The sequence below is a fragment of the Microtus ochrogaster genome, linkage group LG8 (genome assembly GCF_000317375.1).
Source record: "Microtus ochrogaster isolate Prairie Vole_2 linkage group LG8, MicOch1.0, whole genome shotgun sequence".
Taxonomy (NCBI): domain Eukaryota; kingdom Metazoa; phylum Chordata; class Mammalia; order Rodentia; family Cricetidae; genus Microtus; species Microtus ochrogaster.
In genome coordinates, this window is record NC_022033.1 from 5,457,444 (window position 1) to 5,464,556 (window position 7,113).

Sequence of the window (7,113 nt, forward strand, 5' to 3'; positions counted from 1 at the left end):
AAAAAAAAAAAAACAAAATAAGAGTAAGGACCTGAGTTATGTCCCCAGAACAAGTGTGAAAAAGTCAAGCTTGGTATTGCACCCCTTAATCCCAACATGAGGGCAGCAGAAGCAGGCAGAACACTAGAGCTTCAGGTCAACCTGGTCTACACAGCATGTTCTAGGCTATCCAGGGGATGCACAGTGAAACCCTGTTGGAAGGAGGGGAGGGAGGGAGGGAGGGAGGAGGGAGGAAGGGCTGAAACAGGAGGGGAGGGAGGGAGGAAGGGATAGGATAGGAAGAGAGGGAGGAAGGGAGGAAGAGAGGGAGGGAGGAAGGGGAGACAGAATTAAATGTATGGTAAGTATAAGAAGGAAAAAAGAAAGATAATTTTTAAAAGAAAGATAATGAAGTCAGTCAAAAGCTATAGTTTTGAAAAGATTAATAGAAAGTAGAGCCTGATCATTTGCCCCACAAACATTCAGGTTGAAAAAAGACACTGAATGTTTCCTGACCCAGAGATTTACCGACAGAGGTGAAATAGACAAAGTCCTCTTACAAACTATCTCACCAAAACTGACACTAGAAGAAATAGAAGATCTGAATAGTGCCTATCTATGAAGGAAATGGAATTCTTTATCAAAAAGTCCACAGAGGCTCCAGCCCTGCGATTAGATACAAGCTCTCATTCCCAACCAGGAAGCTCTCTCCTATTAAAAAATGCCTGCAAAGGAGATTTAGTTTCCTCAAGGGAGTCTCACCAGTATTCAAACCACAGTTAAGGGTAAACATATCCCACGTTCAAATATAGATGGCCAACACAAAACAAATTCATTGTTTTTGTTTTTTGAGATTTATTTTTCCTCATATTGCTTTGTTTGGGCATTTAAAAAAAAACCTTACTTGTCTTTTGTTTGTATGTTATGGTTTCCAGTTGTGGGGGGTTATGCATTTTGTGAGTGTGTGATTGTGTGTGTGTGTTCACGCATGTGCTTCTCATGTTCTTTAATTTCCCCACCCTTTTTTTGTTAGTTTGTCCATTTTGTTTTATCTCTGTTTGTCTTCTCTCTTTTGTCTCTTTTCTCTCAGAGGGAGTGTAGACGTAAGTCACAAACGATGCCACAGCAGTTTGGAATTATGATTAATAGGGTATTATTTATTAAAAGGGGAAAAAACTTACAGATCACCGTCAGCCCTCTGTACGACCAGGAATGGAGTCTAGTCGCCAGCCGAGCAGGAAGTGAAGAGAGCGAGAGAAGGAAGTGGCCGCTTTTTTAAAGGGAGAGAGACCACGCCCCAATGGGCGGGTATCTCAGCGGCTATAGGCTGGAGGAGCGGAAGGACCTCCCACAACAAGGGAGTATGATGGAGTAGGAAGAGTGGGGAGGAAGTGGACAGGGTCTGGGAGGAGAAGCGAGAGGGGATGATGATCAGAATATATTGTATAGAAACAACTTTACATTCAGATAAAAACAAAAACAAGAAAACTTCCCCACAGAGACCTCCCGACTAGGAACCAATCTGTAGTGAGAGCTGCTGACCAAAGACAGCTTTTCAGCGAGCGTGAAGCAGCCTTGTAGGGACAGTGCTTGTGAGTGTGACAGTTGATGGCAGGAATCAAACATGCTCCTGCTTCTTGTTCCTACTCTGCACAGAACCTCTATTCTCCTAATTACCCCAGAAGCCTCCATCCCCCTAGCTACCCCAGAAGCCTCCATCCCCCTAGCTACCCCAGAAATCTCCATCCCCCTAGCTACCCCAGAAATCTCCATCCCCCCAGCTACCCCAGAAGCCTCCATCCCCCAGCTATCCCAGAAATCTCCATCCCCCAGCTACCCCAGAAGCCTCCACCCCCTCTTGTTAGTCCAGGAAGCCTCCAACCCCCCACCCCCAGCTACCCCTGGTACCTCCATTATCCTAGTTAGCCCAGAAAGCCAGTAATATCATTGTTACCTCTGCTCCCACTTCACAGGTGAGAAAAGCTATCACAGAGGTTAAGTGGCTTGGCTAAGGTCAGGCCATAAGCTCACACTAATGGCAGCACTTTAATATTTTAATCTCCGTGTGTGTGTGTGTGTGTGTGTGTGTGTGTGTGTGTGTGTGTGTGTACAAATGTATGTGGATGCCCTAGTTCAGAAGAAGGCCTAAGATCCTCTGGTCAGAAAAGTGTATCAGATCCCCTGAAGCTAGAGTTCCAGGTAATTGTGAGCTGCCTGACATGACAGCTGGGTACCAAACTCCAGTCCTCGGTAGCAAGGATAGCTAGAACTCTTAAACAGCCCAGCTCTTGACATCCCTACAGTTTAAACCCAACACTGACTGCAGACAAGCTGCTCGTGCCAGAAACGACTGGCTCTGCCTGCAAACAGAGCTGCATCTCTCCTCCCCTTCCTCCAAGAAAAGATGCGGCACCCACACACACCTGGAACTGAGACCTTGGCGTCATCCTCAGCTGCCACCTTGATTTTCCTCGCAGTATCGGAACTGAAACAAAAGACAAGGCCGGGTCTGTAAGGGACTGTGGGTGCCCCTGAGGAACAGACTCAAAGAGCCAGGTTTTTTTTTCCCTTCTTTCATACCCCTCCTCCCCCTCTGTCTTTGCTTCCCCGCCTGTTTTGTTGGGGAGAGAGATGCGCCAGTGTATAGCACACATACAGAAATAAGACATATCAGTGGCCCCTCCGGTCCCCTCCTTCTATCTATGGGACGCGGGGATTGAAATCAGGCCGTCAGGCTTGGCAGCAAGTGCGCTGACCTCCTGGGTCACCTTGCTTCCCCCTCTCATCTTTTATTTTGCAGTACTTTGCAAATACTTTGCAGTATTTTGAGGATTGAACCCACAGCCTCATGAATGCTCTCTCTGCCACTGATCTAGCAGCTCAGGTAGACCAGGCTGGCCTCGGACTCACGGAGATCTGCCTGCCTCTACCTCCTGAGTGCTGGGATTAAAGGCGTGCGCCACCACTGCCCAGATCCTTTTTTAAATTTTTTATTCCAAATAAAACATGGGTTTCAGTAAGTCACTCAGGTGTGCCTTGCACTCTGTAACTCAGGCTAACCTTAAACTTGGAATCCTCCTGCCTCAGTCTCTCAAGGACCCAGGGAACTCATGCCTGCACCACCCAGCATGAGTCATTTCTTGTCATGATTCCTTTGGCCCCTCAGCATATAGAAAGCTCTGAAATCTAGTGAAGACAAAAAGGCTGACTAACCACCCCAGAAGCCTGCCAGCCTTACTGCTACTACAGTCCAGTGTGGGATGACAAGGGCAAGTTCTCTCTGCTGTGAGCCACTGACTGACTGACGGTGATCCTCAGACAGGGCAAGTCCTCTCGGCTGTGAGCCACTGACGGTGATCCTCAGACAGGGCAAGTCCTCTCGGCTGTGAGCCACCCACTGACGGTGATCCTCAGCCACCCAGCATGGGGTCCCCACCCTTTCCATTCAGCCATCAGCCCTGGCTACAGATTTGGCTGAGGGTACCATAGGGTCATAGTGACCAGTAGTGTTATGATTTGAATGTGAAGTGTCCTCCATAGGCTCATGAGTTTGGACACTTGGTCACCAATTGGTGGTACTATTTTGGGAGTTTATAAATTCTTTGGGAAGCAAGACCCTCCCGGAAGAAGTAGGTTACATGGGTGGGGTGGGGGGGTTCTAAGCCACCACACTACTGGCCTAACTCTCTTTGATTTCTGGTCTGCAAAGACAGCCACACTCTTACTGCCATGACCTTCCTTGCCGAGGGGGCCTATACCAACAAACCAGGAGTCAAAATGAATTCCTCCCTCGGTGGCTTCTTGTTTGTCGTGGCCACAAGAAAGTGACTACTGACAAGTGTCCGTTTGTTCATTGTTATCTCCACATGGAAGGGGCTATGCACACTCATGCCCCTCCCAACCCCAAGATCTCCAGCAGACCAGAACACCCCAAAGCTACCCTGAGACCACAAGTTCAAGTCTTCTGGAAGATTCTCCCTTAAATGGAAACCGTTCCTGTGTGGGAGTTGATATTGGGAAAGAGCACGCTTGACCTCACACTGACCACATAGGCGTGACAGCCGGCTTGTCTGCATGCTTGACATCACACTGACCATATAGGTGTGGCAGCCAGTTTGTCTGCACACTTGACCCCACACTGACCACATAGGTGTGACGGCCGGCTTGTCTGTGTGTCCAGTGTCCTCAGCGGTTTCTCATGCGACAGCAGTGTTTCCCTTGGGCTGTGTGGGTCAGAGAGGAAGCACACGCAAACACCCATGCTTACGCAGGGAACAGTCTGTACAGATTCCTAAATGTCACCTCTTGGGGAGGGGGTGACTTTGAGGCTGAGGCCCCAGAGAAGTCACCAGAGATGATACTGAGGCTCATTAGCAAGGGTGACCTTCGACACAAAGCTTCAGAGAAAGCTCTGTCCCTGTTCCTCCCCTCCGGCTGTGGAACCGGTCCTCTGGAGGACAGCCTGGACTCCTGTCTTGCTTTTAACAAATACAATGGATGGAAGTGACAGGGCGTTGCGGGCACCTCCCCCTTTCTGACACTGTCTCCATACCCCTGGTCCTGCCATGACCATGCCATGAGAATGCCAAGCACTGATGAGAGTGTAGAGGGCTGGGATGCATGGCACACAGTGGAGGTAAGATCTGTGCCTGCTGCCCCAGAGAAAGGCTCATGGGTGAACAGACTTGATTTCTGGAAACACCATAAGCCATTCTCTTTGTTAAGGTTTTTACTGCTGTAAAGAGACACCATGACTACAACAACTTTTATAAAGGAAAGCATTTCACTGGGGTGGCTCGCTTACAGTTTCAGAGGTTCAATCCATTATTATCATGGTGGGAAGCCTGGCAGCGTGCAGGCAGACATGGTACTGGAGAGGTAGTTGAGGGTCCTACATCTTGGAAGCAACAGGAAGTCAACTCTCACACTGGGCACTATCCTGAGCATAGGTGAAACCTCAAAGCCCCCATCACAGTGACACACTTCCTCCAACAAGACTACACCCACTCCAACAAAGTCACACCTCCTAGTGAGATTATAATGCCACTCCCTATGAGATTAGGGGGTTTGGATTACATCCAAACCGCCATGATTAGGATAGCAAACTGAAGGTAGTCAGGGCAACGAAAACGAAACCAACTTCTCACTCAGCTCTGCTGGCATAGATGGACCATGATCTTGGAAGGGCATCCTGGGCACGGAGGAAGGCCAGCAGCCCTACTCTGACCCTAGAGTCAGTACCTGAGCACGGAGGAAGGCAAGCAGCCCCACTCTGACCCTAGAGTCGTTGTCACAGTCGTAGATGAGGAGGAAGTGTCTGCAGGGCCAGAATCACCCTACTGGAGAACTAGGGGGTGGTATACCAATAAGAGAACGAGAATGGGAGGGAAAGGGATGAGGGAGAGGAGGGAAGGAAGGAAGATGGAAGCGAGGAAGGGAGGGATGAATCTCACTTCTCTACTCTGAGAGAAAGGAGCTGAGGACCTCCGTGTACTACCAATTTGAAACTCAGGAGCAGAAGCCTCATGGGCCAAGGCAGCTGTGGGAATTGTGCTTCTGCTGTGTGGGCATTGCACTACCTGGGAATAACAATGAGGGCACGGGCTAAGTCTGCAAGATGGCTACCTAGGCGTGTGTACGTGCATGTGCACATACACACACTTAAAGAGTCATTGAACTGAGCCAATACGATTGGCTAATTTTGCTCTGGCTCTGTGAGATCCAGGTCAGAGAGCACTGAGGAGGCAGACACCATTGCCCAGGCATCCGAGGCTCCTGTCCTCTCAAAATCCTCTGGTTAAAGTGAGCGGCGTCAGCCACTGACAGCTGCCCTCTCCTGAGCCTCCTCTTCTCCCTCCGCAGCAGAGACATCCACACACATACTGCTTCCATCTTAGCCCCACCCTGGGATCATCACCTTGAACCTTAGCACTGAGGGAAGGCTTGGCTGACCTCTGTTCCCCCTCAGCTGAGCCAGGTATCCCGGAGGTGCTGTACTGAGGAACAGGAACTTGTAGGAGTTCTGCCTCACAGGCCAGCTCAGGCAAGTCTGCAGGCCAGGAGGCAGACACGTGAATAGAGAGCCTTCAGAAGACCCTGCAGGAATGCCAGGTGCAAAGTCAACAGGTTCTGCTAGGGTCTCAATCTGAAATGCCCCCCAAATGCTCATTGGTGGCTAACTGGCGAGGCTAGAGAGTATGATTGGATCAGAAGGATTCTAGTTCATCCGTGGTTTAATTGATGCATTGTTGGGAGATGGTGGAGTCCTGTAGAAGAAAGGGGTTCCCTGGAGCTGGGTCTTTTCAAGGTTCCTACCCCTAGCCTCTCCCAGGCTCTCTCTGCTTCTTGGCTGTGTGAGGTGAGCAGGCCTAAACACCCTCCAGTCAAAAGCCTTCTGAAACCGTGAGACAAAACAGGTCCTTTTCCCCTAAGCTGTTTCTCCTCCGTGTCCTGTCACGGTTGGGTAAAGTCTGAGTGACTTTTTCTGTCACACTGGAAGATGCTGTTTGAGTGGGGTGATGATTGTTGTTGTTCACCATTTCATGGTGGGAAAGGCACACGGTGGACAGGCTCCAGCCAAGGCATTGGGGCCTTGAGTGCAGTGACCACTTGATGAATCAGAACTCAGAGAACTGGAACCTGAACCAGAAATCAATATTGCCTTTGTGGTCTGCCTCCAGTGAGCCACTCTTTCCTCAGTCACAGACCCAGAGGTTTCTCAGCCTTCCAAAAAAACGGAGCCACTAGCTGGAGACCAAGTCTTCAAACGTTCAAGCCTAGCCTGGTGGTGACAGGGCACTCCTTTAATCTCAGCACTCGGGAAGGCAGGTGGATCTCTGAGTTCAAGGTCAGTCTGGTCTACAGAGTGAGTTCCAGGATAGTCAAGACTACACAGAGAGATCCTGTCTCAGAAAACAAAACTGGGGGACATTTCAGATCCAAGCCACAGCCTGAACACACATGAGAAGACACTCAGCCCTGTGATCAATAGAGAAACACTAAATAGAATCCTCGGGTGGCTAGAAGAGAGAGAGAGAGAGAGAGAGAGAGAGAGAGAGAGAGAGTGTGTGTGTGTGGTCAGATAAACACATGTGTAAGGGTGTGCAGGTTTTAGACCAGAAGAGAACCTTAGGT